Below are 26,161 nucleotides of genomic sequence, written 5' to 3'. Positions count from 1 at the left end.
TTGTCTTTATATCTCTGTTTAAAACTCAATAAAAAAATTAAAAAAAAAAGAGAGGGAAAGAAGGAAGGAATGAAAAAAAGGAGGGGAGGGAGGGAGGAAGGGCAAGGAGAGTGAAGGAAGGAAGAATGGAAGGAAGGACAATGAGAGGGAAGGAAGGAACGAAATGAAGGAGGGAAGGGAGGATGGGAGGGACAAGGGGAGCAAAGGAAGGAAGAATTGAAGAAAGAAAGGACAATAAAAATGATGGATGGATGGAAGGTAGGAAGGAAGGAAAATTAGAATGAATGGATGGATAGATGGATGGATGGATGGATGGATGGATGGATGGATGGATGGATAGATGGATAAATGGATAAATGGATAGATTGATGGATGGATGTGCTTGCCTCCCAAAATTATGGATGCTCCATCATAGGGTGTTTTTAAGAAGAGATGGAACAAAATGGTCTCCTGCCTGAGCAGGGGGTTGGACTAGAAGACCTCTAAAGTCCCTTCCAACTTTTTCATTCTGTATTCTGAGCTGAGGCTGCTGGGATTTATAATTCAACGGTACCTAGTAGTAGGCAGTCTTTCTACCCATGGATGGAAACCTTCAGAAGAAATTTAACTGAGGGCATCCTTCCTCTTTTGGTACCTTACAATTGGCAGGGAATTTTGCACGAGTTCACATGAAATAAACCCAGATTACACAGCAAGCTGCTCATCGTGCAAATCATTTTCTCGCGCCCACTCGGAATAAAACTCCCCAAACGTGTCTATTTTTTTTTTCCCCAGAAGGTTTCAAGGGCTTTCGGATGAAGTTAATCTGGGGTTTAGTTTGGGTTCCTGGGGGGTGAGCAGGACCCACACCCTTCCCCCCCCCCAACCCACAGACCCAGCAAAGTTTGAAGATTATGGTCCAGCTGGCGAGCCCTGTCCCTTGTAAGGGAATAATTCATGTCCTAAGGAAAACATTACATAAGTGACTGTGATATTGAGGGCAAGACCCAGGGCCCCCCTTCCCAACATGGCAAAGAGTGAAGCCAGCTTTTGGAAAACATCAAGAAGAAAGTTAAGAGAGAGGAGACAAAGGAAGGGGGGTGAATTGTGGGGGTGGAGGAGAGGTGGAAATCAAGGATGGAGAAGGGGGGGAAGATGCTATTACAAAATGGATTAAACCTCAATATTCCCCCAAAGAACATCATTTATTAATCAATCAATCAATCAGAATAGAGCCGGGAGGGATCTTGGAGCTTTTCTAGTCCAATCCCCTTCTTAAGCAGGAGATCCTATACGATTTTTTTTTAAAAAAATTTGATTTATATGCCGCCCTTCTCCGGAGACTCAGGGCGGCTTACAATACGCTAAGCAATAGCCTTCATACTTTTGTATATTCATACAAAGTCAGCTTATTGCCTTGGTAGTACAGGGGTTTAAGGCACCCTGTTATTAAGCTGATTATTAAGACCAGCTGCTTGCAATTACTGCAGGGTTCGAATCTCGCCAAGGCTCAAGGTTGACTCAGCCTTCCATCCTTTCTAAGGTAGGTGAAATGAGGACCCAGATTGTGGGGGCAATAAGCTGACTTTGTATAAATATACAAAAGGATGAAGGCTATTGCTGAGCACATTGTAAGCCGCCCTGAGTCTTCGGAGAAGGGCGGCATATAAATCAAATTTAAAAAAAAAAAAATTGCCCCCACAAACTGGGTCCTCATTTCACCTACCTTAGAAAGGATGGAAGGCTGAGTCAACCTTGAGCCTGGTGAGATTCGAACCTGCAGTAATTGCAGGCAGCTGTGTTAATAACAGGGTGCTTTAGACCACTGTGCTACCAAGGCTCTTGATTTTAGACAAGTGGCTGTCCAGTCTGTTCTTAAAAACCTCCAGTGATGAAGCATTCACAACTTCTGGTGGCAAGCTGTTCCACTGGTTAATTGTCCTCACTGTTAGGAAGTTTCTCCTTCATTCCAGGTTGCTTCTCCCCTTGATTAGTTTCCATCCATTGTTTCTTGTCTTCTAGTGCTTTGGAAAATAGGTTGCCCCCCCCCTCCTCTTTGTGGCAGCTCCTCAAATATTGGGAGACTGCTATCTTGTCTCTTCCTAGTCCTTTTCTCAAAATTAGCCAGATCCAAATCCTGCAACCGTTCTTCTTCGTATGTTTTAGTCTCCAGGCCTTTAATCTTTAAAGAAGATTAAAGATTTAAACTTTAAAGAAGTTGCTCTTCTCTGCACTCTTTCCAAAGTCTCAACATTTATTTTTATTTTTTTTTTGTAATGTGATGACCCAAATTGTATTCCAAGTGTGACTTTACTAAGGCTTTATAAATCAGTGCTAATACTTTTACCCGTTAGTAGCAAAAAGCACTTCACAATGCAATACAGGCAGTCCTCGACTTACGCCCACCATGGAGCCCAAACTGGGAGGGGGGGAGGAGCCGGATTCGCTTAATGACTGCATGATTCACTCAACAAGGTTGTTGAAGGTTGAGGTCAGCCAAGGTCAAACTTCTTCAAACCTCCTCTAGCTGCTTGGTACTACACCTCCCAACCTTCTCAGTCACTAGGGTGGTGTGGATGATGGGATGTGGAGTGCCCCTGGATGCACTAGCTTTTGGGGGGGAAAAAGAGCGCTCCTCATATCTCAGCATCACTCGCCCCGGTACCGAAAGCGCACGAGGAGCAGGATGGAGTAAGCGGAGCCAATGAAGTCTATTAAGCAGACATCAACGTCTGCCTTGTCATGTGCCTTCCGCGCAGCTTTGATCATTCCTTCGAAAACAGAATCTTAATGGAGGGCTTCCTTTGTAGTGGGGAGCTTTAGAAAAAGAAGCAAAATAAACACAGAACTACTTGGTTCCCTTCTCTTTCTCCTTTTCTCCTTCTCCTTCTCCTTCTCCTTCTCTTTCTCCTTTTCTTCTTCTCCTTCTCCTTCTCCTTCTATTTCTCCTTTTCTTCTTCTCCTTCTCCTTCTCCTTCTCCTTCTCTTTCTCTTTCTCCTTTTCTTCTTCTCCTTCTCCTTCTCTTTCTCCTTTTCTTCTTCTCCTTCTCCTTCTCCTTCTCTTTCTCCTTTTCTTCTTCTCCTTCTCCTTCTCCTTCCCTTTCTTCTTTTCTTCTTCTCCTTCTCCTTCTCCTTCTCTTTCTCTTTCTCCTTTTCTTCTTCTCCTTCTCCTTCTCCTTCTCTTTCTCCTTTTCTTCTTCTCCTACTCCTTCTCCTTCTATTTCTCCTTTTCTTCTTCTCCTTCTCCTTCTCCTTCTCCTTCTCTTTCTCTTTCTCCTTTTCTTCTTCTCCTTCTCCTTCTCTTTCTCCTTTTCTTCTTCTCCTTCTCCTTCTCCTTCTCTTTCTCCTTTTCTTCTTCTCCTTCTCCTTCTCCTTCCCTTTCTCCTTTTCTTCTTCTCCTTCTCCTTCTCCTTCTCTTTCTCTTTCTCCTTTTCTTCTTCTCCTTCTCCTTCTATTTCTCCTTTTCTTCTTCTCCTTCTCCTTCTCCTTCTCCTTCTCTTTCTCTTTCTCCTTTTCTTCTTCTCCTTCTCCTTCTCTTTCTCCTTTTCTTCTTCTCCTTCTCCTTCTCCTTCTCTTTCTCCTTTTCTTCTTCTCCTTCTCCTTCTCCTTCCCTTTCTCCTTTTCTTCTTCTCCTTCTCCTTCTCCTTCTCTTTCTCTTTCTCCTTTTCTTCTTCTCCTTCTCCTTCTCCTTCTCTTTCTCCTTTTCTTCTTCTCCTACTCCTTCTCCTTCTCTTTCTCTTTCTCCACTTTCTCCGTATCTTCTCCACGCTTTCTCTTTCTTTTCTTCTCTTTCTTCTCTTTCTTTTTCTTTCTCCTTCACCTCTTTCTCCTTCTCCACTTTCTGCTTCTCTTCTCTCTCTCTCTCCTTCTTGTTCTCCTTCTCTTTCTCCTCTTTCTCCTTCTCCTCTCTTCTCTTCCTCTTCTCTCCTCTTTTTCCTTCTCCTCCTCTTCTCTTCCCTTCCCTTCCCTTCTCTTCTCTTCTCTTTGAAAGTTTGTCGGGCTTTCTTTCCCTTAACTCAGCGACCAAAGTCGCCTCCATTTCAGCCAATTGAAAGGAAGCCTTGATATGATCCAAGCCCTAACAGTTTTTGGGCTCTGATTTCTGCCTCTTCTTCTTCTTCCTTTCGCAAGTCTTCCATGCTGGTTTGGAGGAAAGCATGCCATCAGATGGATGGCTGCATTGTGAAATTAACAGCTGAATGCTGGTTTCTGTTACAGCATTGGGGCAACCGCATCCTGTTTCTGGATTTCTGGCTTCTAGAGGCTAACCATACCCCCCCTCCCTCCCTCCCTCCCTCCCTCTCTCTCTCTCTCTTTCTCTCTCTCTTTCTTGCTCTCTCTTTCTCTCTCTCTCTCTCAATGTGTGTGCGTGTTTATGTGTATGTGTATTTGTGTGTATACACTATCTCTTTATACCTATCTATCTAATCCATTTTGTCTGTCAATCTGGCTGTCATTTCAATGAAAAAAAAAAACAAGCTGTCTGTCTGTCTATCTATATTTGCTAGCTATCATCTATATCTCTGTCTGTCTGTCTAACTATCTATCTATCTAATCCATTGTCTTTCTTTCTGGCTGTCTTTTCAATGAAAATAAAGATAAAAAAACAAGGAATTTGTCTGTCTGTCTATCTATCATCTATGCATCTCTATCTATCTATCATCTATGCATCTATATCTATCTATCAATCCATCCATCCATCCATCATCATCATCATCCATCCATCCATCCATCCATCCATCCATCCATCTATCCATCCATCATCATCATCATTATCTATCTATCTATCTATCTATCTATCTATCTATCTATCTATCTATCATCTTTCTTATCTATCATCTGTAGCTCTCAACATGGCCAGGTTTCCCAATCTAACCCATCCAGGATGATAAACTGGATCTTTCCCAACTTGGGTTGAGAATTTGGATCATCTCAGAAGATCAGCATTCAACCCGAAATGAATCCCGTTTTAAGGTTACAATGTTAATATCTCCATTCGTATTCCATCCAAAGTTTGGGTTTCCCATAGCATAAAGTCTTAATATTTTATTGTGTAAGGCTTTTTAAATTAGGACAGCCTGGATAGAATTTTGTGGCAGTTTCATAATTTCATGTTATGATTTATATTTTGTTCACCATTGTTTCTGACACAAATCTGGATATTCATATTTTATTCTGCTGTATTGTGTTTTCAGAGTTCAGCAGTGGTTTGTACAATGAATTAATTGTGTATCAAGATCTATGATGCTTAAAAATCCTTTGCTCTTTTCTCCTTTGTATCTTATTCTTTCTCCCATTTTAATGTCTTCCTTCTTTGTATTTTTTCTTAATTCCCTAATATGTTTAACTTTATAAATATACTGCCATGAAGAATGACAAATATGGGTAGCTTCTGTTCAGAAGCCACATGCTGCAGTGAGAATTAAATGCATGTATTGTCCTGAAAAATGTTATTTGGGTTCTAAATGAGGGTTGAAAGCTCTGGCTGATTGATGGGGCCCAATTAAGTCCTACAAACCACATTAAAATGTGGATTGAATCAGGTTTCAGCTCAAGCTCTTCCAGCTATCTCTGTAGGCCTATTGATTCAAGATGTCTGTCTGCCATAGGAAGTCACAAGGCGCATGATGAATGATTGAGGGTACTAGGTATGTCTAGTCTAACTGGTTTTCCCAGTTGCAATGGATGGCTGTGAAAGTTGGACCATAAGGAAGGCTGAGCACCAAAGAATGGAGGCCGTTGAACTCTGGTGCTGGAGAAGACTCCTGCGAGTCCCTTGGACTGCAAGGCCATCCAACTGGTCAGTCCTAGAGGAGATCAACCCTGACTGCTCTTTAGAAGGCCAGATCCTGAAGATGAAACTCAAATACTTTGGCCACATAAGGAGAAGGAAGGACTCCCTGAAGAAGAGCCTAATGCTGGGAACGACGGAGGGCAAAAGAAGAAGAAGGGGACGGCAGAGAACGAGGTGGCCAGATGGAGTCACTGAAGCAGTCGGCCTGAGCTTAAATGGACTCCAGAGGATGGTAGAGGACAGGGAGGCCTGGAGGAATGTTGTCCATGGGGTCGTGATGGGTCGGACACGACTTTGCAACTTTCAGCAACAAGTCTAACAAAGAGAAGGACCACGGGTGACATGATAGCAGTCTTCCAGTACTTGAGGGGCAGTTAAAAGGAAGATGAGATCGACTTATTCTCCAAAGCACCTGGGGGCAGGAGAAGAAGTAAAGGTTGGAAGATCATCAAAGAGGGATCCAACCTAGAACTAAGGAGAAATTTCCTGACAGTGAGGACAATTAACCAGTGGACCTGCTTCCCTCCAGAACTTGTGGGTGTGCTCCATCGCTGAAGGTTTTCAAGAAGAGACTGGAGTCTGGATAGTCATTTGTCCAGAACAGTATAGACTAGATGACTTCCAAGGTTGCTTCCAACCTTGTGATTTTATGTTTTATGACCTAAAAAACCATTTGGAGTCAGTTCCCTTTCTCAGATCAGAAAGGATGTTAGGCACGCACACACACACACACACACACACACACACACACACACACACACACACAAACCTAGACAACATTATGGTTTAAAACAGAGGTGTCCAACCTTGACAACTTTAAGACCTGTGGACCTCAACTCCTAGAATTCCGCTACCCAGCCATGGGAGTTAATTCCTGGAGTTAAAGAATAGGATATAGAATAGAATGTGCCGAAATGGATAAATTAACGATGGAGATCAAAGAAAGAGAAGACTCGGATTATTATAAAGTGTGGAATAGGTTTTATACATGGTTGGAAAACAGAAACCAAATTAAGAAATAAGAATATAAAGCGAAATTAGATATTAACATACTGGATACTAATGTAAAAAATGATCCTGCTAACAAAACAGTTAATTATGAATATTTAAAAATAAAGAGAAGGAGCGGGAGGATAAAAGCTAAGTGTAAAGACAAACATCGATGCAGAAAATTGTAAAATTGTATATATCTGTTGTTAGTATTGTATTTTAACGTCTGGTGTACGTGTGTTTTTGTTTTTTGTTTTTGTCCATTGATTTCTTTTGCTATTGTGTGTTTAGTTTTAAAATGTAAAATACTCAATAAAAATTATTTTATATAAAAAAAAAAGAATAGAATTATTTTATTGGCCAAGTGTGATTGGACACACAAGGAATTTGTCTTTGGTGCCTATGCTCTCAGTGTAGATAAGGAGAATAAAATACATTCATCAAGAGTAAAAAGATACAACACTTAGTGATAGTCAAGGATACTAATAAGCTATCAAATCGTAGTAGGAAACAAATAAAAACTATATAATTGAAAGCTACAAGCAACATGGTTATAGTCATAAGTGGGAAGAGATAGATACTAGTAAGGAAGAGAACAATAATAGTAATACAGTCTTAGTAAATTATTTGACAGTGTTGAGGGAATTATTTGTTTAGCAGAGTGATGGCGTTGGGGAAAAACTGTCCTTGTGTCTAGTTGTTCTGGTGTGCAGTGCTCTATAGCCTCATTTTGAGGGTAGGAGTTGAAACAATTTATGTCCAGGATGCGAGGGGTCTATAAATATTTTCCCAGCCCTCTTTTTGACTCATGCAGTATACAGATCCTCCATGGAAGGCAGGTTGGTAGCCATGGTTTTTTCTGCAGTCCTAATTATCCGTTGAAGTCTGTGTCTGCTTTGTTTGGTCCACAAGTCTTAAAAGTTGCCAAGGTTGAACACTTCTGGATTAGAACAATAAGGACCCAGCCTGTTTCTTAATATTTGGAACATACATAAATGCCTGTGAAAAGGTCCACGAGCAACGAAGTTGATTTCCAACACAAGGATAATGCAGGGTGTGATGGATGAAGGAAGTGTGAGCACAGCACCTGCTTGGTGGGGTGAGGACTTCTGAAAGAGAAATTCTTTGGTTGGGCTGGGAAGAGCTTGACCAAGATGTTCCCCCTGAAATTAGATAGTTGAAAGGCAGGCTGGGCCCCTCGGTTGTAGCTTGTGCAGGGTGGCTGGCCAGTCAAGGAATCTTGGTTAGGAGAAAATGAAGGGGGAGGTGGGGGAAGGGAAGGAGGAAACCCAGCAGCCCAGATAAGGCTGGAGTTATCGGCCTATAAAAATACCACTTTCACTTATCACTTCTAGCGTTGCAGCTGTGGCAAAATTAGGGCTGGAGAGGGTGGGAGAGAAAGAGGGAGAGGAGGAGAGGAGGAGGGAGAGAGAGAGAGAGAGAGGGAGAGAGAGAGGGGGAGAGAGAGAGATGGCTACTGATGGGAAATTGGCTTGCAATATGCGATAAACCTGGTTTAATCATCAGGTTTTCGCTGCCCCTGGAAAGCATGAAACCAAATCGGCTGATAACCAACCTCACCCCATCCCACCCCGACCCCAACACCCCACAGCCCAGACTGAAGACATCCCCAGCCCCCCCCCCCCAGTCGAGCATTTCTGACAGATGGCAATCCAGTCTCTTCTTGAAGGCTTCCAAGTTTGTAGTTAAGGGATCTCGTTGTAGGATAGAGAAAATCCAAACCAAAGTTACCAGTAGTCACAGAGAAGAGAAGGTCTACCTTTTTCTCCAAAGCACTTGAGGGCAGAACAAGAAGTAACGGGATGACATGACTTTGCACCGCACCTGGAGTGAAATCCAGCAGGTTCTGACAGGTTCTGGAGAACCGGTAGCGGAAATTTTGAGTAGTTCGGAGAACTGGCAAATGCGACGTCTGGCTGGCCCCAGAGTGGAGTGGGAAGGGAGATTTTGCAGTATCCTTCCCCTGGAGTGGGGAAGGAATGGGGATGTTGCAGTATCCTTCTGCTGGAGTGGGGTGGGAATGGACATTTTTTTTTTTATATGCCGCCCTTCTCTGGAGACTCAGGGCGGCTTACAATGCACTAAGCAATAGCCTTCATCCTTTTGTATATTTATACAAAGTCAGCTTATTGCCCCCACAATCTGGGTCCTCATTTTACCCACCTTAGAAAGGATGGAAGGCTGAGTCAACCTTGAGCCTTGGGGAGATTCGAACTCACAGTAATTGCAGGCAGCTGGATGTTAAATGCTGCCTTAGTAGGAGGCATTAGCATTTTGCAGTATCCTTCCCATGCTGGGTCCACAAGCCACGCCCACCAAGCCACGCCCACAGAACCAGTAGTAAAAAAAAATTCTATTTCACCACTGCGCTGCACGCTGCCTCCCCAACTGACTTCCCAGCTGAAGAGCTGTGTAGGAACTCAAAAGCTGGCCTCTTTTTGTCTTTTCAACCCCTTTCTCCTTCCCCCACTCTAAACAATCCAGATACCAAGTGGAAACAAATCAACCCCTTCCCCAAATAAAAATCGCTTCCCCTCCTGGCGCACACCCCTTCTTTAATCAAACTGCTTAATGGACCATAGGGACGCCAAGAGAGGAGACACTAATCGCTAATCTACAAGGGCCAAATAGGGTGTCCATCAAAGCTTCTTTCACCATGTGAAAGGGAAAGCGAAGAGAGATAACCCTTTTACTTTCACACACACACACACACACACACACACAAAGAGAGAGAGTGCGGCTAGAATTGTATTTGCACAGAATTGGAAAGGTGAAGAGATTCCCCGCAGATGAAAAAAAAAAACGTGATTAAGAAAATATTGGAATTAATAAATACTAAACTAGGAAGTACCAGATAATTCTTAGATGAATGTTGTCTAGAAATGTATAGTTTATACAGGGGATAGTATACTAGAAGGTCAGGAAGAAATGTATAACACATAGGGGGTAGAATAGATGGGCAGTAAAGTATTATATAACATGATTTGGATTTGGATTTCATCCTGGGGAAGCCATGGGGGGAGGGTAGGGTAAGGGAGGACTAGGGAGGGAAAGGGGGGGGAAGGGGGAAAATTTGTATTTGTAAAACTTTTTCAAAAAAAAAAAAAAAGAAAATATTGGAATGTGCAGAAATGAATAGATTAACACTTGCAGTTAAAGGATTAACACACACACAAAGAGCGAGAGAGTGCGGCTAGAATTGTATTTGCACAGAATTGGAAAGGTGAAGAAATTCCCCGCAGATGAAAAAAAAAAACGTGATTAAGAAAATATTGGAATGTGCAGAAATGAATAGATTTAACACTTGCAGTTAAAGGAGAGGAAGAATCTGTATTATTATTATTATTATTATTATTATTATTATTATTATTATTATTATTATATATGGGATTGATTTTATCAATGGTTCGAGAATAAATATGAAAGTCATGTATGATAAAGTTAAATAAGTTAAGAAGAGAAATATTATAATAATAGATAGGTTAAAGATTAGGATTAAAATAAGAGTAGATATAAATAATGAATTGTGGTGATGAGCTTTAACTGTTACACTCACAAAAAATTGTGCCCAGATGACACACTGTTTAAAGAAGGATGGAATGTTTGTATTAAAAGAAAATAAAAAAAAATATTTTTAAAAAATCCAAAAAGAAAGAAAGAGACAAGCACCCAAGCCAGGAGAAAGAAAGCTGCCTACGAAGTTAAAAGGACCCACAGAGGAATTCTCTCCTGCTCTTATCCTAGCCCTAGAGAGAGAGCTTAGGGGACTAAATTCAGCCCTTGGGCTCCTCCATACAAACACACCTGCCCTTCCTGTGGGGCAAGCCAGTCAGGCAGCTCCCATCAACTAAAACTCCTCCTCTTCCCACATTGTCTCCCTTCTCCAGACTTTCTTGGTTTTGGAAGGCAGTGGAGAGTCCTAGAATCATTGAGCTGGAAGGGACTTTGGAGGTCTTCTAGTCCAACCCCCTGCTTAGGCAGGAAACCCTACACCACTTCAGACAAATGGTTATCCAACATCTTCTTAAAAACTTCCAGTGTTGGAGCATTCATAACTTCTGGAGGCAGGTTGTCCTACTTATTAATTGTTCTCACTATCAGGAAATTTCTCCTTGGTTCTAAGTTGCTTCTCTCCTTGATTAGTTTCCACCCATCGCTTCCTTGTCCTGCCTTCAGGTGCTTTGGAGAATAGGTTGACCCCCTCTTCTTTTGGGCAGCCCCTCAGATATTAAAACACTGCTACCATGTCACCCCTGGTCCTTCTTTTCATTAAACTAGACATACCCAGTTCCTGCAACCGTTCTTCATATATTTTAGCCACCAGTCCCCTCATCATTTTTGCTGCTCTTCTCTGCACTCTTTCTAGAGTCTCCACATCTTTTTTACATCGTGGTGACCAAAACTGGATGCAGGATTCCAAGCATTCCAATGGTTGTCCGTTAAATCTCCTGTGATGGAGCATCCATAAATCTAGGAGACAGGCTTTGATTAATAGTTCTATCAGAACATTTCTCGGATCTCTCTTTAATGATCTTCCACCCTGATGTCAACATCCACCTTGAGTATCCAAATAAAAGTTCTATTCTTGTTTTCTAAGTGCTTTGGAGAATAAGTCGACCTCCCTTTCTCCGCGAGAGCCCCTCAAGTATTGGAAAACAACTATCATGCCCCCCCCCAATCCTTCTCTTCCACAGGATAGACATATCTAGTTCCCTCAACCATTCACCCTACGGTTTAGTCTTCAGAGCCCTTGGTCCTTTTCTCTGCACCTTTTCCAGGGTCTCAACATTAAGGGACTTAGCTGAGTTTTTGAGAAGTACCTGAGGAGTGGGGCAAAGAGTAAATGAGAATCCTGCAATCCAAATAGAATAGAATAGAATTCTTTTATTGGCCAAGTGTGATTGGACACACAAGGAATTTGTCTTTGGTGCATATGCTCTCACTGTACATAAAGAGAATAAAATACATTCATCAAGAATGAAAACATACAACACTTAGTGATAGTCAAGATTACTAATAAGCTATCAAATCGTAGTAGGAAACAAATAAAAATAATATAATTGAAAGATACAAGTAATACTGTTATAGTCATAAGTGGGAAGAGATAGATATTAGTAAGGAAGAGAAGAATAATAGTAATACAGTCTTAGTAAATTATTTGACAGTGTTGAGGGAATTATTTCTTTAGCAGAGTGATGGCGTTTGGGAAAAACTGTCCTTGTGTCTAGTTGTTCTGGTGTGCAGTGCTCTATAGTGTCGTTTTGAGGGTAGGAGTTGAAACAATTTATGTCCAGGATGTGAGGGGACTGTAGATATTTTCCCAGCCCTCTTTTTGACTCATGCAGTATACAGGTCCTCCATGGAAGGCAGGTTGGTAGCCATGGTTTTTCTGCAGTTCTAATTATCCGTTGAAGTCTGTCTCTCTCTTGTTGGGTTGCAGAACCAAACCAGACAGTTATGGAGGTTTGAATTACAAATATTTATTCATATACTGGATTGTATATGAGGACAGACCTGTGTTTACACATCTCTGCAAGCAAAACCTTGGAGAATTCAGCAAAAAAAAATGCCCAGTCCTTCTAAATTTTCTTCAGTTGAGCACAGACAGCTCTTTCTAAAGGTTGGCAGGACAATTTGGGGTTATGAGCATTTTTTTTTATTTCACCCAGCCTTTGGATGGAGAAAGGTGAATGGGCAGTTATGAAAGATGAATGGGCAGGTTGTGTGGTTGTGTGCATGTGTAGGAATCTTAAGAAAAAGAAAAGAATCAACCAAGAACCAGGATCAAGTATTTTTTTTTATTCCGTATACATAAGACACATATAGAAAAATTGCTGGGATTTGGGAACATGGTTTTAAAAGGGGGAGGCTCAGAGAATTCTCACCCACCCACCATATTTTATTATGGATTAAAATAAGGGTTGTTTTTTTTTTAAAGGATTTTTAAAATTACTTTGTGGAGGAAAGGGAAGGGAAACATAAGAAAAAGAGGGGAAGGAAGGAAGGAAAGAAGGAAGGAAGGAAGGAAAGAGGAAAGGAGGAAAGGAAAGAAGGAAAGGGTCAGAGAGAGAGAGAGAAAGGAAGAAAGGAAGGAAGGAGGAAAGGAAACAAAGAAAGAATGAAAGAGAGAGGGCAAGAGAGAGAGAGAAAAGAAGGAAGGAAAGAAAGAAGGAAAGGAAGGAAGGAAGGAGGAAAGGAAAGAAGGAAAGAAGGAAAGGGACAGAGAGAGAAAGAGAGAGAGAGAAAGGAAGGAAGGGAAAGAAAGGAAGGAAGGAGGAAAGGAAACAAGGAAAGAATGAAAGACAGAGGGCAAGAGAGAGAGAGAAGGGAAGGGAAGGGAAGGAAAGGAAGAAAGGAAAGGAAAGAAGTGGAAGGAAGGAAGGAAGGAAGGAAGGAAGGAAGGAAAGAAGGAAAGAAAGAAAGAAAGAAAGAAAGAAAGAAAGAAAGAAAGAAAGAAAGAAAGAAAGAAAGAACCTTTGTTTTCTAGAATCCAGAATCTTCAAAGCAAACATTGACATCAAACAGCTGGTGAAATTTGGAGAAAGCCCCCTCCTAAGGGTGCAGATTCTCAGCTGTTTATCTGCTCGATCCAATTTAATAATGAGCATCTAGACCCCGTTTCTAATAAACAAGCAGTAAACAAAGAAAGCCCACACAACTCTCCCTGCAGAAAACTCACACAAACACACTCACACCCACACACTTTTGAATGGGTCTCTCTGTACGCTAACTCTCCCTGGATTTGAATAGGATGTGTATTGCTGAGAAGGAACTCTAATCTATGGGCAATCTGACCACCTCTTGAAATCATGTCCCCTTGAGTTCATACAGATAGCTTCTGAATCGATTGCTAAGAAATTCTAAGTTTGATTTTAACTAAGTATATTTTTGGAGGCTTGCTCCTGGAATTGAATTGGATACTGAGAAGAACATGTCAAAATGCGTAGTTTAAATCAGTTACTTAGAGGGGGGGGAAACCGTTTCAAAATCATCCCTTATTTTTTTTCTTTATTGGACCGATTTTTATTTTGGCCTTCCATCCCCTTATTTGAGCCCCTGATTTTTTTAAAGGGCCTTTTTATTTGCCACTCGGATATTTTGCCCCAAAGAACGCTAAAAATGAAAGTTTTCACTCACTTCTTTTTCAGAAAGTTGTAAAAAATTCACTCTGCTTTGGAATTCAGGAAAATTTATTTGAGCTCTAGAACGGTGGAGCAATTTTTTTTTTAATTTTAATGACATTTAAATCTATTTCTGGTTAAGCCTTGAGTTTAATGATACCTTTAAATTTAATTTAAATTTAAAAGCAGCTTGCTAAAAGCACTTATATAAATGTGCATTATAAAAAGGCTGGTTTTTAATTAAAGGCTTCCAGGAAAAGCAATATTTTTGAATGAAAAGAGGGAATCTTAACGTCTTCAAAATACACCACTTTCTTTCTCGCCGGCTTTTTAAAAGCAACTTTTCTTAATTTAAATATGTTGGTGAGTACAAATATTTGCAGAACAATTGTCATGCAGTATAGCTAATAATTTTCCTCGATTTGCCCCCCTGATTTACAGATAACGTTCACATTTATCAGCTATTTTGGAGATCGAACAATAATTCAGTTTTTATTGTTCAAGAAGTTATTTGAACAGGAAGGAAGCGGCCAATAAACTAATACATCAAATAAAATGTTGGATAGCTCTAGTTACATTCCTTTTACATCAAAGAAACTTTGATACATGAAATAAACTTTTGGTTAAGTTCCAGTTAAATTTCTCTCAGTGTTTTGAAGTCACTTGGGATCCCGAGTTCAAGATCAAACTGAAAATAGGTTGGTTCAAAATTCCTTTCAATGCTCAGAATTTATGCCTGAAGTAAACAATTCACCAATCTATTTATATATGGATATTTTCAAGTATGTGATGGCCCACTTACTTGACATTCCCATCAATTTCAAGAAGTCTCTTTAAAAAAAAAATAAAAAAATAAAAATAGGGACAGATGATCAAATAAAAATTAAGATACTCTGGCGTTATTTGCTAGTTGTTGCTATCTATCAGTTCTTCTACTCAGCCAGGAACAACTTCATAAAAAAATGAAATAGGGCTGCTGATCACAAATTTGTGAGATTACTTGTTGCTCTCCTACTGCCGTTTAATAGAGAGGAAGGTCATTTTCCAAGTAGTTGTAGTTGTTTCTTATATCTGGCCATTCAATTTTATAAATACAATTAAAAGGAGCCTGGTGGTGCAGTGGACTAAACTACTGTTAAAGTAGTATTTAGCTGCCAGCTGCCTGCAATTACTGCGAGTTCAAATCTCACCAGGCTCAAGGTTGACTCAGCCTTTCATCCTTCCGAGGTAGGTAAAATGAGGACCCAGTTTGTGGGGGCAATAAGCTGACTTTGTATAAAAAAAAGAACACCGCTTGGGGAGGGGCCGAAAGCCCTACTAAGCAGGTATATACAAAAGTATGAAGGCTATTGCTTAACGCATTGTAAACTGCCCTGAGTCTCCGGAGAAGGGCGGCATATAAATCAAACTAATAAAAAATAATAATAAACTAATAAAACAAGACAACCCACCCAACCTTATTCCTCCTTAATCTGAAGTTCAAACATCTTGAAAAAGCCATTCGATTGAACTCACTCAACTAAACCCGCAGCCCATGGACTTCAACCAGAATTTAATATTTTAATAATGTTCGGGATTACAGGATCATAAAAAGGCAGAGTTACTACACGCGTGTGGCACCAACGCAGGGCCCGTGATCTCCAAGGAGTGTTATCTATTTGTGAAACAAAATTCACACGGCTGGCTCAGCTCACACACAGGTAGCTCCTGGGGCAGCTTACAATGTTAAAAATTCACCACGTAAAAAACCCATTTCCCTCCTCATCTCCATCCCCTGTTGGCAACAACACAAACAGAGCAGCCACTTGGTGGGTGCCATCTCCGTTCTTTTGTGGACCCCAGGGCCGCTGATCAGACTATGTCTTCAAGGCCTTTTCTTTCTTTCTTTCTTTTTTTTTTTTTTTGGAAAAGGGGAGGAGAGGGGGATGCAATGCTACCTCGAATTGAATACATAAAGGGGCATCATCATCATCATCATTTTATTTCTTGCTTTGCTTGCTTTTTGCTTTTTTAAATTTATATGCCGCCCTTCTCCGGAGACTCAGGGCGGCTTACAATGGGTTAAGCAATAGCCTTCATCCTTTTTGTACATTTATACAAAGTCAGCTTATTGCCCCCACAATCTGGGTCCTCATTTCACCTACCTTAGAAAGGATGGAAGGCTGAGTCAACCTTGAGCCTGGCGAGATTCGAACTTGCAGTAATTGCAAGCAGCAGTTGTTAATAACAGTGTTTAGTCCACTGTACTACAGGCTCTATACCGCCCTTCTCCCGAAGGACTCAGGGCGGTGTACAGCCTATTCAAAACACAAAAATATACAGACTTCAATTAAAAAGTAATTTAAATTATTAAATAATTTCGGCCAAAATTAAAACCCCAAAATTTAAAACACCCAATTTAAACTCATTTAACGCATAAGATTGGGGCTTTACGAGACAATGCCGGGGTGGGGGGGTGGGGCAGACGGTGTGATTGTAGTAGAAGAGAGGGATAAAAATAAATAAATAAAGGGGAAGGAATCAAGATCCCCTTACACAGTGAGGCTCAGAGTAATAAAAGCGCCACTGTTAGTTTGCTTGCTTGTTTATGTTCTGCCTTTATTATTTTTATAAACAATTCAAGGCAGCGAAGTTATCCAAGACAAGTTCCTCCTCCTATTTTCCCCACAAAAACCCTTATGAGATGAATTGCGATAGTGTGTATATGGGAGTGTGTGTGTAAGAGAGAGAGGGAGAGGGAGAGGGAGAGAGAGAGAGAGGGAGGGAGGGAGGGAGGGAGGGAGGGAGAGAGAGAGAGAGAGAGAGAGGGAGGGAGATAATTTTTATTTTATTTTATTTTAATCGCATCTTTTTTAGAAAAACTCAAATGGAAGACTTATCTGACATGCTTTCCTCCTCCTATTTTCCCCACAAAAACCCCTATGAGATGAATTGAGATTGTGTGTATATGGGAGTGTGTGTGTGTGTGTGAGAGAGAGAGAGGGAGGGAGGGAGAGGGAGAGAGAGAGAGAGAGGGAGGGAGAGAATGAGAAAGGGAGGGAGATAATTTTTATTTTATTTTATTTTAATCGCATATTTTTTTAGAAAAACTCAAATGGAAGACTTATCTAACACACCTTCCTCTTCCTATTTGCTCCATAACAACAATCCTGCAAGGTGGATGAGAGAGAGGGGTGGAGGGAGAAAGAAAGAGAGAGAGAAAGAAAGAGAGACAGAGACAGAGACAGAGACAGAGAGAGTATGACTGGCCCAACGCCATCCAGCTATCTTTCATGGCTATAGCAGAATTAGAACTCACAACTCCCGCTTTCTAGCCTGGTGCCTTAAACTACATTAGACTAACCTGACTCTTTATCAGTTTTCTATTGAACAAATTTCTATGCCACCCAGTGCTCAGCCACCCTGAATGAAATCGATCTTCTTTGCAATTGTGTCCTGAAAGGAGCTGGGAAAAAGTATTCTCTAAATGGTTTGGTTTTCCCTTTGGGAATCTTTTGAGATCTATTTACTCCAAAAAGTCGTGTGCCCACAAGTAGAGGGAAGGGGCAGGAGGAAATCTTGTATATTTTCTTTGGCGGTGGTTATTTTCAGTCGTTCGGGGTTCATGTTAAACCCCGCTTAGCTTAACCACCGGCCTGGCAGATTTTTATTTATTTATTTTTTGCTAACAAGAAAGAAAGAAAGAAAGAAAGAAAGAAAGAAAGAAAGAAAGAAAGAAAGAAAGAAAGAAAGAAAGAAAGAAAGAAAGAATTTAAAGAGTGTAAAGAAGAATTAAATTTAAGAAGAGTTAAATGTAAAGAATCTTGGAGGCTGGGGTTGAGAGTTGACCGTAGGATAGTTGTGTTAGTCACTTTAAATTTTTTTTAAAAAGATATAGTTATTTAGGGGGGGGGAAATTCTATACCTTCCATCTGAGCATATTTATCTGGACTGAAGCTTCATTCTTTCTTGTAAAGTTTTCAGTATTTCTCACTGTGTGTCTCTCTCACATACACAAGCACCCCTATACATACAGATGAGAGAGGGGGAGAGGGAGGGAGGGAGAGAAACAGACAGACAGAAAGTTGGGATGATTTCCCATTGAATATGAGAATTGTTTGAAATATATAAGCACAAACATTTATAGAGGCAATACACACTTACACAATACACACCTATGCAGTAATACTTCTGCCAATCCACTGGGGAGAGGGGCATCCAAAATTAAATACTTTTGAAGAGAAACAATTCCAACTTGGTGAAAGTCAACCGAATGCTATGGGGATTTTATATCAGTTTGTTAACTCCCAAGTTAAAAACTGGGAGACGGGGAATTCTAGTCTCGCCTTAGGCACAGAGCTAGTCCTTCTCTCTCAGCCTTAGGAGGAAGAAACCAATCACTTCTAAATAAAAATAAAAAATAAACCCTCCACACGGAAAAACTGCCGCTACAAAATCTGAGCAATCACCAAGAATAAAGCACTTGACTTGAAGGCAGTGAAAAGAAATCAATGGATTTTGTTTTGTTTTTTAATGGATATTTTACTCACACACACACACAGAGAGAGAGAGAGACCAAACACCTTACAGTGCATTTTTTAAAAAACTCATCCCGCTGATTAACCGCAAGTCCATCATTGCTGGAGCTACTCTTCACTTTAAGGAAAGTGAAAGTGATGTTCCCCTAATTTTTATTATTATTTTTAAAAGTCCAGAATAAATAGAAGGCGATGATGATCCCTTAAATCTTAGTGGGGGAATTCTTGCTTAGTTGGTGGGAAATTCTGTCCTGGTTCTTCTCACTTTATCCAAGTTGGGTGGGAGGCGGGGGGGGGGGCACTGAATAAAGGCCTCGTGATGGGAATTCTTCCCATGGATACCACAATGGGACCAAGGCCTAATATATATGTATATATTATTGGAGGCCTCTAATATATATATACATATACATACATACAAGTTTTTGCTTTTCAGCAAGATACAAAAAGCCCAGAAACTTGTGAATGAGATTTCACAGAACTAGGGCTGTGGAACATCTTAGCTTACGTAGGTAAAACCTGGCTAGAAAGAATATGCACATAAAAGCCTACGAAAAAGACAAAGACATATATATATATATAAATATATATATTTGTTTTCTTTTCGTAAGCCTTTATGTGTATTTCTCTTTAGCCAGGTTCTTCCTACATAAACCAAGATTTTTATGCAGCCCTAATTCAGTGAAATCACAATCCACTAGTTCCTAGGTTTTTTTTTTCTGGCAGCCAGCAAACACTCTGCTGCCCATTGGGAGACTAATGGCAGCAGGGAGCTTGTTGGCTGCCTGAAAAAAGCCTAGAAACTAGTGGATTGCGATTTCACTGAACTAGGGCTGCATAAAAATCTTGGTTTATGAAGGAAGAACCTGGCTAAAGAAAAATACATACATACATACATACATTCATACATACATACATATATGAGAGCCAAATAACTTGAAATAGATCTATACTAGTCTCCCTTTATTTCTTTATCAGCGAAATATACATTTATATATATATATATATATATATATATATAGAGAGAGAGAGAGAGAGAGAGAGAGAGAGAGAGAGAGAGAGAGAGAGAGAGAGAGAGAGAGAGAGAGGGAGGGAGAGGGAGAGAGAGAGATTCTTTCTCAGGTTATTCCCCATCTTCAGGCAGATGCGAGGGGCTTGCTTCGTTCTCGGAGGGTCCCCCGAAGAGGTCAGCATTTTTCAGCAGTTTTTCCTGCCTTTTACAAAATTATTTTAGATTGGTTGCTCTCCCCACCCCCCCACCCCACTTCTTCCAGCTTTTTAAATTGAAATATTAACACTACCTGAGCACGAGGACAGATCTGGGGGGCTCGGCCAGGATCCCTCCCCCCAAATTAACCACCTAGGTTTTAGTAATTAAGGGTGGCGAGTTGGGGGCGGAGAGGAGCGGGAGGGGGGTCCTGCGAACTCAGCCAAAAGGTTTATTTCAATTTCACAAAGGAAAGCAGCGAATCTTACCTCCCCCCACCCCATATATTCCCCCCCCTCCTTTCTCTCCCCATTCTCACCTCCCAGCTCGATCTGAAATCGTCCTCCTCCTTCCTCCTCGCCTTGGGTTTCTGGGCTCCATTGCCTGGTTTAGTTCTCTCTCTCTCTCTCTCTCTCTTTTTTTTTTTTGCTCCCTCACTCCTTCCCTCCTTTCCATTTTCTTTTTCTTTTTTTCTATTTATTGGGGCCTTTTCTTTAGGCTGGTCTTTCTTTCTTCCTTCCTTCCTTCCTTCCTTCCTTCCTTCCTTTCTTTCTTTCTCTTTTTTTCTTTCTATCTATCTATCTATCTGTCTATCTCTCTCTCTCTCTCTCTCTCTCTCTGTCTGTCTGTCTCTGTCTCTGTCTGTCTCTGTCTCTTTCTTTCTTTCTGTCTCTGTCTCTGTCTCTGTCTCGCTCTCTCTCTTTCTTTCTGTCTCTGTCTCTGCCTCTCTCTCTCTCTCTTTCTTTCTTTCTGTCTCTGTCTCTGTCTCTTTCTTTCTTTCTGTCTCTGTCTCTGTCTCTCTCTCTGTCTCTCTCTCTCTCTCGTTATGTGCGTGCGTGTGCAAAGCCAGCCTTTATCCAAACGCACTCCACCACTGCAGACCTGAGCAAAGAGAGCTGCAGGACAGGACGGAGCAGAGCGGGGAAAAAAAGAGCGTCCTTAAAACAAGGAATTTACAGATTCGGGGGCGCCTCCCGCCAGGCTGAGCCACCCCGAGACCCGGGCTTCAATTCCCCGGCGGGGGCAGCAGGATCATTTTCCACCACCAAAAGAAAGCGCCTCCTTCCTTCGGGGCACCGCTCGCCCCTTTTCTTTCATTTCAAGCCCCCCATCAGCTTCAATTCGCCGCACCTACACCCCCTCCCCAATCCAAAATCAGGCCGGCGGTTGCTTTGCTGCGCGCCCCGATCTGCGCCCTTCTTCCCCCGTCCTCCCCCCCACCCTGTGGATCAGGGGAGGGGAGGGGAGAAGGCTACAAAACGGGTTGTGGGGTGGGGGGCTCCGTTGCAAAACAGGGGCGACGCGAACCGGTCCGGGGGATTTGTCTCCCTCCGGCTTGAGAAAAGAGTTGCGTGGGCCGTGACGTCTCCCCATCCTATAGGTGCAGGCGCGCGTGAGCTTTGCAAACCCTCGCCTGGAAACTCGCTGAAATTTTCCTGCGGCGGGGCCGGCCACGGGGGAGAGTGGGGGTCTCGCCAGGATTTCCTTTCCCCGAAAGGAATGAGCAAGTAAATCCCGGGTTGTTTGCTGCTCGCGTCGGCCGCCGGACGAAGCTTCGGGCTATTTGCTGGAAGCCGAGAATCGCTGGAGAAGAAGAAGAAGAAGAGGAGGAGGAGGACAGGATCCTCCGAGACGGCCTTGGGAATCGCTCGCAATTTCTCGGTGGGGCCTTCCGCTTCCTTTCCAATTGGTTGGAGAAGAAGGTGAGCCAAGAGCGGGTTTGAAGCGAGGTGCGGACGTGTGAATTCTCTTCCCCCCTTTCTTTCTTTCTTTCTTTCTTTCTTTCTTTCTTTCTTTCTTTCTTTCTTTCTTTCTTTCTTTCTTTCTTTCTTTCTTTCTTTCTTTTCTTTTCTTTTTAATTGTCTCTGGATCGGTCTGTCTCGCGGCGCAAAGGAGCTTGGATCGGGAGAGGAGGGAAGGGGAGGTGTATTATCTGGACCGGTGCGCCTTTCCGTCCAAGGGGAGCGTTGTGTAAATCCATCGCAAGAGTGGTGGGGTACGGATTTTTATGGTTTCACCCCGCAACTGAATCCCGTTTTGCGGTTGTATAGAATCCGATTTGAGGGGCGGGGCGGGAGGGGGGGGAAGGGAGGAATGAAACCCCCCCCTTTTAACAAATATCGCAGCCTTTCTCGCGTTTAAGGAACAACGTCCTGCGGGCCTCTGCGTGGAAATGCCACGCATAATTCGATATATTTGCAGGCAGGCGTCTAGAGTGCATCCGTGCGTGCGTGTCTCGCATACTTGCGTGACGGTTGAGTGGGTGCAAACGTACCCTGGAAGGGTGGATCGAGCCCGGGTTTCATTTTGTGACCACGGGGAAAGCAAGCTAGTCCTGACGGCTCTCTCCCCCCCTTCTTTTCCGCGTGATGCTGGTATCTTCCTTGGGCAGAATTAAATATCAATACCTCTACGTTTGGACTCAGCTAGAAGGAAAAGCGTAAGAGCTTTTCCACGTTCCCCCCCCTTTTAAAATTATTTTGTCTTAAGGATTATCGTAACCTTTGCTGTATTTGCACTTGTTTCTAGGAAATAATCATATAATTATTATTTATATAATAATAATAATAATAATAATAATAATAATAATAATAATAATAATAATAATAATAATTGCTTTTGAGTTTTCAGCCAGACGTTTTCTCGGAAAAGGAGAGGGAAAATGTTAAAAAGTGTTCATTTGGCTGGGGAGGGAAGAGGAGGCCAGAGGAGAGAAAGAGAAAAAAGGGAAAGAAAATTCTGCTTTTCATTGAGGCTTGCGGAAATCTAGGAATTCACCCTAATATGTCCTAGGTTAGTTAGCGTGAATTTCCATTGGTTTGCAAATTATTTATATATATATATATGTATATGTATGTGTGTGTGTGCCCTTTGGCTGCAGTGCATTTGCCTTTTGCAGACAGAAAACAGTTTAGTTATTCTTAAAATAGTTAACTGTTGGTATGTAAATATCTCCAAGCCAGTCTCTTGATTAAAAAAATACATACATCTTTGTCTGCATCTGTGCAAAGGTTAGCTCACAGAAATGCAAAGATCTATACTGCAGGAGTCAAAAAGAGGGCTGGGAAAATATCTACAGACCCCTCGCATCCTGGACATCAACTGTTTCAACTTCTACCCTCAAAACGACGCTATAGAGCACTGCACACCAGAACAACTAGACACAAGGACAGATTTTCCCCCCGAACGCCATCACTCTGCTAAACAAATAATTCCCTCAACACTGTCAAATTAACTTTGTTGTTGTTAGTTGCAAAGTCATGTCCGACCCATTGCGACTCCATGGAGAACGTTCCTCCAGGCCTTCCTGTCCTCTATCATCCTCTGGAGTCCATTTAAGCTCACCCCGACTGCTTCGGGGACTCCATCCAGCCACCTCCTTCTCTACCGTCCCCTTCTTCTTTTGCCCTCAATCTTTCCCAGCATTAGGCTCTTCTCCAGGGAGTCCTTCCTTCTCATTAGGTGGCCAAAATATTTGAGTTTCATCTTCAGGATTCAGTCAAATTAACTACTAAGACTAATACTATTCTTCTTCTCATTCTTACTAGCACCTATCTCTTCCCACTTATGGCTCTATCCATGTTGCTTGTACCTTTACAACTTATATTGTTTTTACTGTTCCCTAGTATGATTTGATTGCTTATTTGTACCCTATGACTATCATTAAGTGGTGCACCTTATGATTCTTGAGGAATATATTATTTTTTTCCTTATGTACACTGAAAGCGTATGCACCAAAGACAAATTCCTTGTGTGTCCAATCACACTTGACCAATAAAAGAATTCTATTCTATTCTATTCTATTCTATTCTATTCTATTCTATTCTATTCTATTCTATTCTACTCTACTCTACTCTACTCTACTCTACTCTACTCTACTCTACTCTACTCTACTATTTTCTATTCATATGCACCAAAGACAAATTCCTTGTGTGCCTAATCACTTGGCCAATAAAAAATTCTATTGTATTGTATTGTATTGTATTGTATTGTATTGTATTGTATTCTATTCTATTCTATTCTATTCTATTCTATTCTATTCTATTCTATTCTATTCTATTCCATTCTATTTTACTCTATTCTACTCTACTCTACTCTACTCCTATTCTATTCCATTCTATTCTATCCTACTCTACTCTACTCTACTCTACTCTACTCTACTCTACTCTACTCTACTCTACTCTTTTCTATTCATATGCACCAAAGACAAATTCCTTGTGTGCCTAATCACTTGGCCAATAAAAAATTCTATTCTATTGTATTCTATTGTATTCTATTGTATTCTATTGTATTCTATTGTATTCTATTGTATTCTATTCTACTCTACTCTACTCTACTCTACTCTACTCTACTCTACTCTACTATTTTCTATTCATATGCACCAAAGACAAATTCCTTGTGTGTCCAATCACACTTGGCCAATAAAAGAATTCTATTCTATTCTACTGCTAAGAGATTCTATTCTACACTCAACAGTTCATTTGGTGACCCTTCAAAGTTACAAAGGCCCTGGAAAAAAAGACTCATTATGATCCTTTTTTCAGAGTTACGAGAACTTTGCAGCGTCCCCATGATCAGGTGATCAAAATCTCAGGTGCTTCATATTTATGAACTACCACTGTTGCCGTGTCCCAAGGTCACGTGATCCCCTTCTGACAAGCAAAGTCAACCAGATTCACTGAAGAACTGGGTTACTAATTTAGCAACCTACAATTACTGGCTTAACAAACGCTGGCAAGGAAGGTAGTAAAATGGGGCAAACCCCACTTAACCGACGTCTCACATAACAACAGAAATTTTGGACTCCGGCGTAAGTTGAGGACTACCTGTAAGAAGCTTATGGCTTGTGCGAGGGACAGTTTCAAGTTGTTCAGTTGCCGATCTAAGTTTGCAGCCCAACGAAGTCACTGGAAGTTTTTAGGATGGTGTTGGATAACCATTTGTCTGAAGTGGTGAAGGGTTTCCTGCCTCAGCAGGGGGTTGGACTAGAAGACCTCCAAGGTCCCTTCCAGCTCTGTTATTCTAAAAAAAAAAAACCAAAAAGATGTGATCCAATTTCTAAGGCTGCTGTTTTGCTGTTGGTCTGGCAAGCTTGGGAAAAGACCAACCTCAGAGCCCCTTAAAAACCAGGGTGTTGTGTCCCTACATTATTATTTTTTTTCCTCTCCCATGCCTTCACCTCCTACGTGCCAGGTGATCGGGGTGTGGGGGGATGTGGTGGGAAGCCTCATCCTTTCCACAGACTCAGGAAAGGGACAATGCTGATGGGAAATCTTGTCTTCTTGAAAAGTCCAACATTCCGCATTGTAAGGAAGAGACACGTATTAAACCCCCCAAACCTGGTCAGTCCAAGGACTTTGCTTTCAAACAGTCCAATTTGGAATTCCTGGATGGTGTGTTTGTGGTTTGATACACAACAAGTCAAGGAAGGCCAGGAGATCATGGGAGTGCCAGAAATCGGACCCACTCCTGCGAGTCCCTTGGACTGCAAGGCGATCCAACCGGTCAGGCCTAGAGGAGATCAACCCTGACTGCTCTTTAGAAGGCCAGATCCTGAAGAGGAAACTCAAATGCTTTGGCCACCTAATGAGAAGGAAGGACTCCCTGGAGAAGAGCCTAATGCTGGGAACGATGGAGGGCAAAAGAAGAAGGGGACGGCAGAGAACGAGGTGGCTGGATGGAGTCACTGAAGCAGTCGGCCTGAGCTTCAATGGACTCCAAAGGATGGTAGAGGACAGGAAGGCCTGGAGGAACAGATGGGTCGGACACGACTTCGCAACTAACAACAACAAAGCAAAGCTCAAAACTCCACTTGGGTTAAATAGAAGTCCTTCTGAGTCCATCCGTCGTCCCCAATAAACTTCCAGCAAAGTTGGGAATATAATTTTATTCATTTTAATTTATTTATATATTAAGGTTCTTAACCGCCCATCTCCTTCACAGAGGGGCTCTGGGGGGTGTCATAGAGGAACTGTATAGAATAGAATAGAATAGAATAGAATAGAATAGAATAGAATAGAATAGAATAGAATAGAATAGAATAGAGTAGGGTAGGGTAGGGTAGGGTAGGGTAGGGTAGGGTAGGGTAGGGTAGGGTAGGGTAGGGTAGAGTAGAGTAGAGTAGAGTAGAGTAGAATAGAATAGAATAGAATAGAATAGAATAGAATAGAATAGAATAGAATAGAATAGAATAGAATAGAATAGAATTTTTATTGGCCAAGTGTGATTGGACATACAAGGAATTTGTCTTTGGTGCATATGCTCTCAGTGTACATAAAAGAAAAGATACATTCAAGAATCATAAGGTACAACACTTAATGATAGTCATAGGGTACAAATAAGCAATCAGGAAACAATATCAATATAAATCGTAAGGATACAAACAGCAAAGTTACAGTCATGCAGTCATAAGTGGGAGGAGATGGGTGATAGGAACGATGAGAAGATTAATAGTAGTGGAGACTTAGTGAATAGTTTGACAGTGTTGAGGGAATTATTTGTTTAGCAGAGTGATGGCATTCGGGGGGGGGGG

At 41.6% G+C, this 26,161-nt stretch overlaps 1 protein-coding gene across 3 annotated transcripts in view; it reads left to right on the top strand.

The window, feature by feature from the left end:
* TBX5 (T-box transcription factor 5) overlaps nt 1-26,161 on the top strand; it is a 75,801-nt gene that overhangs the window by 5,614 nt on the left and 44,026 nt on the right. The window contains exon 1 of one of the 3 annotated variants that reach the window (XM_087880188.1): nt 20,916-21,332. The exons of 1 other annotated variant lie outside the window; for it this stretch is intronic. The gene's annotated coding sequence lies outside the window, so the exon portion shown is untranslated. Of the gene's footprint in view, nt 1-20,915; nt 21,333-26,161 lie in introns of those variants that run through there. One more of the 3 variants, XM_087880192.1, reaches the window with a different exon arrangement.

The sequence above is a fragment of the Pantherophis guttatus genome, chromosome 17, assembly GCF_059756535.1.
Source record: "Pantherophis guttatus breed Tessera chromosome 17, ASM5975653v1, whole genome shotgun sequence".
In the NCBI taxonomy this organism is placed as follows: domain Eukaryota; kingdom Metazoa; phylum Chordata; class Lepidosauria; order Squamata; family Colubridae; genus Pantherophis; species Pantherophis guttatus.
The sequence above is the reverse complement of the archived record's forward strand: the minus strand, read 5'-3'. Positions and strand labels throughout refer to the sequence as shown.